Source organism: Heterodontus francisci, chromosome 5, assembly GCF_036365525.1.
Source record: "Heterodontus francisci isolate sHetFra1 chromosome 5, sHetFra1.hap1, whole genome shotgun sequence".
NCBI lineage: Eukaryota > Metazoa > Chordata > Chondrichthyes > Heterodontiformes > Heterodontidae > Heterodontus > Heterodontus francisci.
This window is the reverse complement of record NC_090375.1, coordinates 70,559,153-70,571,944: the sequence shown is the minus strand read 5'-3', so window position 1 is coordinate 70,571,944 and position 12,792 is coordinate 70,559,153. Positions and strand designations below refer to the sequence as shown.

Here is a 12,792-nt window from a genome sequence, read left to right as displayed (position 1 = left end):
ACCTTTTATTCTTCCTGCAAAAATATATAACATTGCACTTCTCCATGTTAAATTTCATTTGGCATCTATCTTCCCAATCTACAGCCTGTTTATATCCTCCTGAAGTCTATTATAATCCATGTCAGTTAATGATAATCCCCGATTTTGTCACCTGAAAATGTTGATGATATGCCACTTCCACTTGAGTCCAGATTATTTACATATACATTGAGAAGAGGTCCTAACACTATAGACATCCATCTGGTTCAAAAATATCCAGTTTACCTTCCTGTAACCAACTTCCTATCCATGTGACACATTCACTTTAATACCAAGGAGTTGATTTTGACTTTTGGTTGATTGACCAGGGGGGTGTGCTGGTCGGTCCTCTGTTTTGGCAGGAAGGAAGCCCCGCTCTGTTTAAAATTTGATATGTGTCCTGATGCAGCTCGCCAGATTGAGGACTCAAGATTCGGCTGGGGCAGTCGCCAGCAAGGTAAATAGTAAAGGGGAGGATTCTGTGATCACAAAGGCTGGGGGTTCCGGAGCAATAATGGCAGACTATTTTTTAGGGTCCCAGGGGATCACTGCCATTCCTTTGGGGCCCAGAACTATAATTGGAAACTTAACACGGCCCGTGGAACTGGTTAGAGTGTGCACTGTATTGGCTCTGATCAGTTCTGACCTAAAATGAATCAGGGCCTTTTTTTATATCATAGGATTCCAAATTCTATATTAAAAGCAGCCTATTGCCTGAAACAAGTGAGCCATTAGAGACACCCAGTGGTAGGGCCCTTTCAAAATGGAGCCAGCCACATCATTGCTATTAACAGTGCAGGAAGCCTACTGATCACATTTTGAGACCGTTGCCTGTAACAGCAGAGGAAGACCATGAAAATTAAACTTTAAGTACTTTAATTTTTATCACTAAGTCTCCTTAGCAGCACCTTATTAAATGCTGTTTCAAAAATGTCTGTATAAAGAGCATACATTCTATTAATTACATTTACTTTACTCCATTATTTCCTCAAAGAATTGTTAGATATTTGAGACACAGTAAGTGTCTATCCCTTTTTTCCTCAAAAGAATAGCTTTTATTTTCATATTTACAATGAAATCTCCATTATCCCAATCCTATTATTTACCATCGCCATTATCTACCAACATTTTTAAACAATAAAGCCCTGTTAAAGACAACACACCATTAGACAGTCTTTGTTATTTGTATTTCATCTAGGTTACTACTGCTAATTGCTATCAGTGATGCCTACTGGAACATACAGGACTGGATATTAGGTGAAGGCAGGATTGGCCTCAGTTAGATATATGATCAAATAGCTTGTTGACACTCATTATTTAGGCACACGCAATAAGATAGTTATTTGGCTGTGGTAACCCAAGATGGCCAAAATTCTTGCCCTAATATTTAAGATGAGGGAAGCAAAAGGATGCACCACAAGACTTCAGAAATTCTCCAACTGCAATTAAAACAATTATCCTAAATGTATTAGTCTCAGGCTTTAGTTATATCATTGTTGTTGAATCATTTTCTGCCCAGCAGCAAACCAGTAGATATTTACAAGTATTCAATTACTTTTGTTCCGCAACTTTCTTTGGGAGCAATGTCTCGCTCCTAAAATTAGAAAGATTCAGAATTAGGTTCATTGGGCTGTCTGAATTTTTAAAAATTTGGCATGACACCAGAATGCAATTGTTTTGTTACCGGTGTGAAGCCCACTTTTGTACAGCCCATAGCAGATTATTACCTTGACTTCCAAAGTGATATTGCCAGTTCCGTGTTGATGCACACAAAACTTCAAATTAATACGAAACCTTATTCTATCTAATCCATAGAAGAATACACAAGTATATCAACCACTCTGGGATCATCCCCATTTGTCTCTCCAGACTCAAGATGATGCAACACAAATACTGTTATTTCCATATACATCAGCTGTCTTAGCTTCTGATCTGGATATTTTACCAACTCTAATGAAAGGATGGTCTATACTATGGTAAGAGGAAGCTATACAGAACACTGCCCAAGTTTTGATGCTCTTTTGCATATTGTGCTTCGAGTGTCAAGTGTGTCATATCTCACCCAATAATAACAAGAAGCCTGGTTAAATCAGGCTAAATGGGTTAAATATGACACTGCAAGTAGTGAAAGAGGAAATGGGCTTCCTACAGGCAGCAAGAATTAATTATTCATCCCCTTATGAGGTTTTTGTTTTGGTCAGCTGGATGTCTGGAATGCTGAGAAACCAATTGGTATGTTCAAGAATTCTTGAAAAATCTGCACATATATAATTTCTTCTAGCATAATACAGAGCACATACACTCTTTCTGTAGGAATACACCCGACATATCTGTCCAGAAATTTAGGTGCAGGTTTACATTGCAAAAGCTTAGGGTGTTCCAAGCTTGGGGATACTGCTGGAGTTTAACCAGCTAAATCTATGCAGTTATGAATGTTGAACACTGGCAAGACATCCCGCTGCTTGGCCAAATAGAACATTGACAGTTTTATCTTGATGAGGCTTGGGAGTTTCCTTTAACTAGTTCTTCTCCTTTCCAAAAAACCAAGTAGACCCTTGACATTCAAGATTATATCTAATTGCCCACACATTATAGTAGAGCTCTTCGGGAGGGTTTAAACTAGTTTGGCAGGGGGATGGGAACCGGAGCTACGGATCAGTGGATGGGGTAGCTGTTGAACAGGCAGATACCGAGTGCAGAGAGTCTGTGAGGAAGGTTAGACAGTTGACAGGGCTAAGTTGCAGCCAGTATGATGGGTTGAAGTGTGTCTATTTTAACGCAAGAAGTGTCAGGAATAAGGGTGATGAACTTAGAGCATGGATCAGTACTTGGAGCTACGATGTTGTGGCCATTACGGAGACGTGGATATCACAGGGGCAGGAATGGATGTTGGATGTTCCGGGGTTTAGATGTTTCAAAAGGAATAGGGAGGGAGGTAAAAGAGGTGGGGGAGTGGCATTGCTAATCAGGGATAGTATCACAGCTGCAGAAAGGGAGGTCGTCGAGGAGGGTTTGTCTACTCAGTCATGATGGGTGGAAGTCAGAAACAGGAAAGGAGCAGTCACTTTGTTGGGAGTTTTCTATAGACCCCCCAATAGCAACAGAGACACGGAGGAACAGATTGGGAGGCAGACTTTGGAAAGGTGCAGAAGTAACAGTGCTGTTGTCATGGGTGACTTCAACTTCCCTAATATTGATTGGAACCTCCTTAGTGCAAATAGTTTGGATGGAGCAGTTTTTGTCAGGTGTGTCCAGGAAGGTTTTCTGACTCAATATGTAGATAGGCCGACTAGAGGGGAGACTATGTTGGACTTGGTGCTGGGCAACGAACCAGGCCAGGTGGCAGATCTATCGGTGGGAGAGCATTTCGGTGATAGTGATCACAACTCCCTGACCTTTACTATAGTCATGGAGAGGGATAGGAGCAGACGGGATGGGAAAATATTTAATTGGGGGAGAGGGAATTACAATGCTATTAGGCAGGAACTGGGGAGTATAAATTGGAAACAGATGTTCTCAGGGAAATGCATGACAGAAATGTGGAGGTTGTTTAGGGAGCACTTGCTGCGACTGCTGGATAGGTTTGTCCCGATGAGGCAGGGAAGGGATGGTAGGCAGAAGGAACCTTGGATGACAAGAGATGTGGAACAGCTAGTCAAGAGGAAGAAGGAAGCTTACTTAAGGTTGAGGAAGCAAAGATCAGACAGGGCTCTAGAGGGTTACAAGGTAGCCAGGAAGGAACTGAAGAATGGACTTAGGAGAGCTAGAAGGGGACATGAAAAAGTCTTGGCGGGTAGGATTAAGGAAAATCCCAAGGCGTTCTACACTTATGTGAGGAACAAGAGGATGGCCAGAGTGAGGGTAGGGCCGATCAGGGATAGTGGAGGGAACTTGTGCCTGGAGTCGGAGGAGGTAGGGGAGGTCCTGAATGAATACTTTGTTTCAGTATATACTAGTGAGAGGGACCTGGTCGTTTGTGAGGACAGCGTGGAACAGGCTGATATGCTCGAACAGTTTGAGGTTAAGAGGGAGGATGTGCTGGAAATTTTGAATGATATGAGGACAGATAAGTCCCCGGGGCCAGACGGGATATACCCAAGGATATTACAGGAAGCGAGGGAAGAGATTGCTGCGCCTTTGGCGATGATCTTTGCATCTTCACTGTCCACTGGAGTAGTGCCGGATGATTGGAGGGTGGCAAATGTTGTTCCCTTGTTCAAGAAAGGGAATAGGGATAACCCTGGGAATTATAGACCAGTCAGTCTTACGTCGGTGGTGGGCAAATTATTGGAGAGGATTCTGAGAGACAGGATTTATGATTATTTGGAAAAGCATGGTTTGATTAGAGACAGTCAGCATGGCTTTGTAAGGGGCAGGTCATGCCTCACAAGCCTTATTGAACTCTTTGAAGATGTGACAAAACACATTGATGAAGGAAGAGCAATGGATGTGGTGTATATGGTAGGCTCATTCAGAAAGTAAGGAGGCATGGGATACAGGGAAAGCTGGCTGTCTGGATGCAGAATTGGCTGGCCCATAGAAGTCAGTAGATGGAAAGTATTCAGCATGGAACTCGGTGACCAGTGGTGTTCCGCAGGGATCTGTTCTGGGACCTCTGCTCTTTGTGATTTTTATAAATGACTTGGATAAGGAAGTGGAAGGCTGGGTTAGCAAGTTTGCCGATGACACAAAGGTTGCTGGAGTTGTGGATAGTGTGGAAGGCTGTTGTAGGATGCAGAGCTGGGCTGAGAAGTGGCAGATGGAGTTCAACCTGGAAAAGTGTGAAGTGATTCATTTTGGAAGGTCGAATTTGAATGCGGAATACAGGCTTAAAGACAGGATTCTTGGTAGTGTGGAGGAACAGAGGGATCTTGGGGTCCATGTCCATAGATCGCTCAAAGTTGCCACCCAAGTTGATAGGGTTGTTAAGAAGGCGTATGGTGTGTTGGCTTTCATTAACAGGGGGATTGAGTTTAAGAGCCACAAGGTTATGCTGCAGCTCTATAAGGCCCTGGTTCGACCACACTTGGAATATTGTGTTCAGTTCTGGTCGCCTCATTATAGGAAGGATGTGGAAGCTTTAGAGAGGGTGCAGAGGAGATTTACCAGGATGCTGCCTGGACTGGAGGGCATGTCCTACGAAGAAAGATTGAGGGAGCTGGGGCTTTTCTCATTGGATCGAAGAAGGATGAGAGGTGACTTGATAGAGGGGTACAAGATGATGATAGGCATAGATAGAGTGGATAGCCAGAGACTTTTTCCCAGGGTGGAAAGGGCTATCACCAGGGGGCATAATTTTAAGGTGATTGGAGGAAGGTTTCGGGGAGATGTCAGAGGTAGGTTCTTTACACAGAGAGTGGTGGTTGTGTGGAATGCACTGCCAGCGGTAGTAGTAGAAGCAGATACATTAGGGGCATTTAAGCGACTCTTGGATAGGTACATGGATGATAGTAGTATGAAGGGTAGGTAGTTAGTTTGATCTTGGAGTAGGTTAAAGGTTCGGCACAACATCGTGGGCCGAAGGGCCTGTACTGTGCTGTACTGTTCTATGTTCTATCCTATAATTCGACTGAAATATGCTCAGTCCCTGCACTCTTCACTTGATCCTGTTGTGGGGAATTGGCTGTGGCGCAGTGGTTAGCACTGCAGCCTCACAGTTCCAGCGACCTACGTTCGGTTCTGGGTACTGCCTGTGCAGAGTTTGCAAGTTCTCCCTGTGACCGCATGGGTTTCTGTTGGGTGCTCCGGTTTCCTCCTATAGCCAAAGACTTGCAGGTTGATAGATAAATTGGCCATTGTAAATTGCCCCTAGTGTAGGCAGGTGGTGGGGAATATGGATTAATGTAGGATTAGTCTAAATGGGTGGTTGTTGGTCGGCACAGAGTCGGTGGGCCGAAGGACCTGTTTCAGTGCTGTATCTCTCTATGACCTAAAGTCTACACAATTCCTAATACTTGATTAATGATTAGATGGTACTGGAAAACTTGGAATCTGTTACAACTCATAATTAATGTGTAAAGTATAATAATCTGCTTCTCTCTGTTTTTACCACCAAATGGTTTCTAGTGGTTTCATACTAAATGGTGGCTGGTGCTGTTTGGGGATGGTTTAAACTAGATTGGCAGGGGGATGGGAACCTGAGGGCAGTTTCAGAGAGAAAAAACTCAGAACAGGGAATGGGAGGCAGAAAATTAGCAAGTGACTCTGAAAGACAGTAGAAGCAAAGGTTAAAAATTGTGCAGCACAGGAATTTGGCAGTGTTAAAAGGTATTTATTTAAATGCAAGGAGTATAGCAAATAAAACCAATGAGCTGAGGGCACAGATAGACACATGGCAGCATGATATCATTGCTATAACAGAAACTTGGCTTAAAGAGGGGCAAAAATGGCAGCTCAACATCCCTGGATATAGAGTTTTCAGGCAGGTTCGAGAGGGTGATAAAAAAGGAGGGGGTGTAGCATTTTTGGTAAAAGAATCAATTACAGCTGTGAGGAGGGATGATATGCTAAATGAATCATCAAATGAGGCCATATGGGTTGAGCTCAGAAATAAAAAAAAGGGGCAGCCACACTCCAAGGATCGTAGTGTAAACCCCTAAATAGTGAAAGGGAGATAGAAGAACAAATATATCGGCAAATTTCTGAATACAACAACAATAGGGCAATAATAGTTGGGGATTTCAGCTACCCTAATATCAACTGGGATACAAAGGGCTGAATTTTATAAGCTCGCAGCCAATCTCGGCGGCGAGCCTGAAGGAAGGTGCAGTGCAGGCGCAACTTGTGCGCTGCTGAGCCACAACGATATTTCACGCAGGGGCTCACTTAAATGGAGGGGGCGGCCGTTCCGTCCCCAGCAACAATGTCTGGCGCCACCGCGCAGGTGCCGGTGCCATTTTTAAAGGGCTTTAAGCCCTGCATTCTAATTGAAATTTTTTAAGTGATGTGTTTAATATTAAAGTGTAAACTTTATTATCAGTGCAAATCCTCTCTCCCAGCCCACCCCTCCCAATGAGAACGTTATATCTGAATATCCCTTTCCAGACAAAAATATTAAAAATTAGATTCCGACCTTTCCCCCCGACCTTTCGACACTTTACCCTTCAACCCCTTCCCAGCATCCCCCCCACCAATCGCATAGGATTTTGCCGTTTCCCCCCCCCCAACACCCGCCCTGAAAATTTCACTCCTCCCCTCTTCCCACCAGTGTCATGCCTCGGAAATCTGAATGAGTTCCGAAGGCACGGGAGTTCTGGCTGATGGACGGAATATCAGAGTGGGACGGCTATCGCTGCCAGGTAAATAATTCTTATTTAATGTTAAGATGATTTGCATATGAAAATAAAGGCCCCGCTGCCGTGTGGCAGGGGTGGGGGGGCGGTGGTGATGTGGCCGTACCGAGGCCTCGCCGCTGCCAGTAAATGTGGCGGGGTCTTCCTGGAAAAATTTTCTGGGTACCCGCCCCCGCCATGACCCACGAAGCCAGAGGGCTAGTAAAATTCAGCCCAAGCAGTGTGAAGGGCACAGACAGCAAAAAATTATTGAACACCAGTCAAGAGAACTTTTTTAGCCAGCATGTAATAAGCTTAACGAGAAACGGTACAATTCTAGATTTAGTCTTCAGAAATGAAGCTGGGCAAGTGGATGAAGAAGCAGTGGGTGACCATTTGGGAGATAGTGACCATAATACGGTTAGATTTAGCATTGTTATGGAAAAGGACAAAGATAGAACAGGAGTAAAAGTTCTAAATTGGGGAATGGCAAATTTTACGAAGCTAAGAGGTGATCTGATGAAAGTGGACTGGAAACAGCTGCTTGAAGGCAAATCAGTGGCAAACCAATGGGAGGCATTCAAAAGCAAGGTACTACAGGCACAGTGTAGACATGTCCCCACAAAGAAAAAGGGTGGTATTCCCAAATTTAGAGCCTCCTGGTTATCGAGAAGCATACAGGGTAAGATAAAGCAGAAAAAGAAAGCTTATGATAATCACAAAAAACTTAGGGCTGAATTTTACTAGCCCTCCGGCATCAGGGGTCGTGGCAGGGGGGCCCGGAAAATTCTTTCGGGAGAAGTCCACCTCGACCCCCTACGCTGAGAAGGCCCCGCCTCATTTTACCAGCGGCGGTGAGGCCTCGGTGTGGCCCTACCCGCCGCTAGGTGGTGGAGCCATCATTTACTTAATAAAATTAATTCAAACTCATGTTAATGAACTTACCTGGACTGGGCTCCCATCCCACGCTGATATTCTGGCTGGTGGCTGGAAGCCCCGCACCTTCAGCCCCCTGTTTGGTGAACCAAGGCAAGACACTGGTGGGGAGGGGGGAGGAGTGTAATTTTCAGTTTGGGGAAGCACGGAGCAAACCGATTCCATTGACTGAGGGGATGGTGGGAAGGGGCTGAAGGCCAAAGATCCTTAAGTTAGGGGGTGGAAGGTCGGGACCAGCAAAGCATTGTTTTTGGTGGTGGGCGGGGTGGGGGGGGGGTGGAGAGGGAAAATTAAACCTTTCTATATCATTGGTGGGGGCAGGGTGGGGGGTGGTGGAAGAGGGGCCTCGCTTGGTTTTTATGACCTTTCACATTTTCCCTTTAAAAATGGAAATTTCTTCTAAAGTCTTGAAACCCTTTAAAAATGGCAGTGGCGCCAGACGCCGTTGTCAGGGATGGAGCAGTTGCCCCCTTTATGTCATCGGGGGCGGCTGCTCCGACCCTCCATTTAAATGAGCCCCATGCAAAATATCGCTTGAGCTCAGTGTCAGCCGCTCCACGTGGGTGGACCGCCAACTTCAAAGCGCACCGCTGCAATTTGCAGCGCGAGATTAAAATTCAGGCCTTAATATTTTAGAAAGCTGAGAGGAGTAAAGAAAGTGAAGGGATGAAGTAAAAAAGGAAGTTATAAAAGCAAAGAGAGGAAAAGAAAAAAATATTGGCAGGTAAAATCAAGGAAAACCCAAAAATGTTTTATCAGTACATTAAGAGCAAGAGGATAACTAAGGAAAGGGTAGAACCTATCAGACATGTACAAGATAACTTCTGCGTGGATGCAGAAGATGTGGGCAGGGTTCTTAATGAGTACTTTGTCTCTGTCTTCACAAAGTAGAGGGATGATGCAGACATAAAGAGCAGGAGTGTGAAATATTAGATACGATTAGCATAATGAGAGAGGAAGTACTAGAGGGTTTGACATCCTTGAAAGTAGATAAATCACCAGGGCCGGATGGATTGTATCCCAGGCTGTTAAAGGAAGCCAGGGTGGAAATAGCAGATGCTCTGAGGATCATCTTCAAAACCTCACTAGATACAGGTGAGATACCAGAGGATTGGCAGTCTGTCAACGTTGTACCATTATTTAAAATGGATAGGCCAAATAATTATGGGCTGGTCAGTCTGACCTCACTGGTGGTCAAATTATTAGAATCAATTCTGAGATAAGATAAACTGTCACTTAGAAGGCACAGATTAATCAGGGATAGTCAGCATGAACTTGTTAAGGGAAGGCCGTGTCTTACTAACTTGATTGAATTTTTTGAAGTAACAAGGAGGATTGATGAGGGTAGTGCAGTGGATGTTGTCTACATGGATTTTAGTAAGGAATTTGACAACGTCCGACATGGCAGACTGGTCAGAAAAGTAAAAGCCCATGGATACAGGAGAATGCAGCGGGTTGGATCCAAAAATCTCGGAGACAAGAAACAAAGGGTAATGGTCGACAGATGTATTTTCGAATGGAAGGCGGTTTCCACTGGCGTTCCACAGGGCTCAGTGTTGGGTCCCTTGCTGTTTGTGGTATCTATTAATGATTTGGACTTAAATGTGGGAAGCATGAGTAGGAAATTTGCAATGACACAAATATTGGCTGTGTAGTTGATAGTGAAGAGGATAGCTGTAGACTCCAGAATCATATCAATGGTTTGGTTAAGTGGGCGGAAAAGTGTCAAATGGAATTCAGTCTGGAGAAGTGTGAGGTATTGCATTTGGGGAGGGCAAACAAAGCGAGCGAATACACAATAAACAAGAAGATATTGAGAGGGGTAGAGGAAGTGCAAGACCTTGGAGTGCATGCTCACTGGTCCCTGAAGGTGGCAGGACAGGTAGATAGAGTGGTGAAGGCAGCATATGGAATGCTTTCCTTTATTGGCCGAGGTATAGAATACAAAAGCAGGGATGTAATGCTGGAACTATATAAAACACTGGTTAGGCCATAGCTGGAGTATTGCATACAGTTCTGGTCACCACATTACAGGAAGGACATAATTGCTCTGGAGCGAGTACAGAGCAGATTTACAAGAATGTTTAGTTTAGTTTAGAGATACAGCACTGAAACAGGCCCTTCGGCCCACCGAGTCTGTGCCGACCATCAACCACCCATTTATACTAATCCTACACTAATCCCATATTCCTACCACATCCCCACCTGTCCCTATATTTCCCTACCATGTACCTATACTAGGGGCAATTTATAATGGCCAATTTACCTACCAACCTGCAAGTCTTTTGGCTTGTGGGAGGAAACCGGAGCACCCGGAGAAAAACCCACGCAGACACAGGGCGAACTTGCAAACTCCACACAGGCAGTACCCGGAATGTTGCTAGGGCTTGAAGATTGCAGCAATGAGGAAAGGTTGGATCAGCTCGGGATGATTTCCTTAGAACCGAGGAGGCCGAGGAGTGACTTACTTGAGGTGTACAAAATTATGAGGGGCCTAGATAGAGTAGACCTGTTTCCCCTAGCGGAGAGGTCTATTACCAGCGGGGACAGATTTAAGGTGATTGGTGGAAGGATTGGAGGGGACATGAGGAAAAACTTTTTCACCCAGAGGGTGGTGAATGTCTGGAATTCACTGCCCGAATTTGTGGTGGAGACAGAAACTCTCAACTCATTTAAGAGGTACCTGGACCTGAAGTACTGTAACCTGCAAGGCTAGAGACCAGGTGCTGGAAGGTGGGTTTAGATTGGGTGGATAGTTTTTTGAGTTGACGCAGACACCATTGGCTGAATGGCCTCTTTCTGTGCCGTAACTTTTTTATGGTTCTATGGTTCTTCATGTGCATGTCCACTATGTAATTTCTTTGAATTATCAATTAGAAATAAAACTAGTAAGCTGTTCTTTAAAAAGAGAAATGGACAATTTTGTTTAGCCTTAAATTACTGTAGGTGGGAATCTTCACATCCTGTTAGTTATTTGTGTGATGAATGTCGTCTTCGTTTTGCCACATGAACATATTAAAGAAAAATAACACGATTGGTTCAGAAAGAGGAGCTGGGAATAGAAAGTATTAGGACACTGTCTTTGTTGAGAATTTCCACAGTAACTCAATTTAGAGAAAACGAAATAATAATCTAGCTTAGTAACATCACCATATACTAGTGTATATAGCAGGAGTGAACTGGCTACCCTGAAAGGACACTGGACTCTCATGGAAAATGGAAAAAGAATTAATATAGTGCTATGGAACTCCTCATGGGGATATTTGGGAAGGATCTCAATTACCCATACCTTGTATATCTGAAACCTGTGTAGCACAAATTTTTTTTAAATAGTCTTTGTGTAAACACAGGTAAAAGGTAGAACCTCCTGACAACCTTTTCATTTCAATGTAGTGGAAAATTGTTATCCAATAATCTTTTTAAACAACTGTACACTTTACTGCAACATAATATTGAAGCAATGTTATTCATTTTGTAGTAAACTAATCAGGTGCTTTTTTGTTAAATATGAATACACAAGACTGTTAAATTCCTTTGTTATGCTAGTTAGCTGATCCGTGAATTAAAATAATTAACAATGTTCCAGTTTCTCAAGTTATATGATATAAATTATGCTATAAATTGAATGCAGGTAACAGAAAATTTAAATGTTGAAGGGTTGTTGACCAGCCCTTTAGGAGTTTTGAATCCTCCTGACGTGATTTCATTTTTGTATGGGTAGCACACTACTGTCAGTGCACAGTGCAATTATCCATGTACGTGACCCAAAAGGAGAGTCATTATTGTTGTGACATTCAAACCTCTGAAGGCTGCCTAGAAAGCTTGAAAAGGACAAGAATCTTCTTCAAAGCTTCATTCCTAATTAAAACCTGTACCAGAAATCTCTGGCGACTTTTGTTTCTACTTTCAAATTTATTAGAATACTAATTAATATGCAGAAACCTTTAAAATCTGTTGTGTCTTACCTGCAAGTGGGCTGTGTCAAACCTAGGAAAGCAGTTTACCAAAATACCCAACAGAGTAATATTAAAGTAGTATCACAAATTCCCCACAAAGAACCATAACCTTTGGTGAATACAGATATTAAAATTTTTATTACACAGTAAGGAATACAACAATACCTGAATCATACTTTAAAGATTCACAGGTTGACAGACCATACAATACAGTCCAACTAAAGAAAAAAAGATAATCAAGGAACCACAGTTTAGACGTAGTAGACTTAAAAGCTCAGAAATATGCTGACAAAAGCATGATGTCTAGACACCCCCCAAAAAGTTAGTCTACTGTTAACTTGTGGTACATGTCTGAATTAAGTATTGCACAACAACTTTCACAATAAAGTTGCAGAACCAAAAATTTACTTAAATCTGCATTTCAGATTCTCCAATTTTCTGTCCTTTTAGAAACTAGACAATATGGAGTCCCTTTCTTAAGTATTCCAGGCATAGGCATGCTTTGCATAAGTTAACCGGCCTTTGCTTTTTTTTCCCCATTTTTGTTCCACAACATGCACCTACACAACAAAGACAGGTGATCCTGTCACAAGTACATCTCACAACAGAGA

The 12,792-nt window shown here is 43.2% G+C and overlaps 1 protein-coding gene across 9 annotated transcripts in view; it reads right to left on the bottom strand.

Moving 5' to 3' along the window:
* Positions 1 to 12,304: 12,304 nt before the first annotated feature.
* runx1t1 (RUNX1 partner transcriptional co-repressor 1) overlaps positions 12,305 to 12,792 on the bottom strand; it is an 84,860-nt gene continuing 84,372 nt past the window's right edge. For all 9 annotated transcript variants that reach the window (XM_068031620.1, XM_068031616.1, XM_068031613.1 and 6 more), the window contains one exon: positions 12,305 to 12,792. This exon is cut by the window's right edge. The gene's annotated coding sequence lies outside the window, so the exon portion shown is untranslated.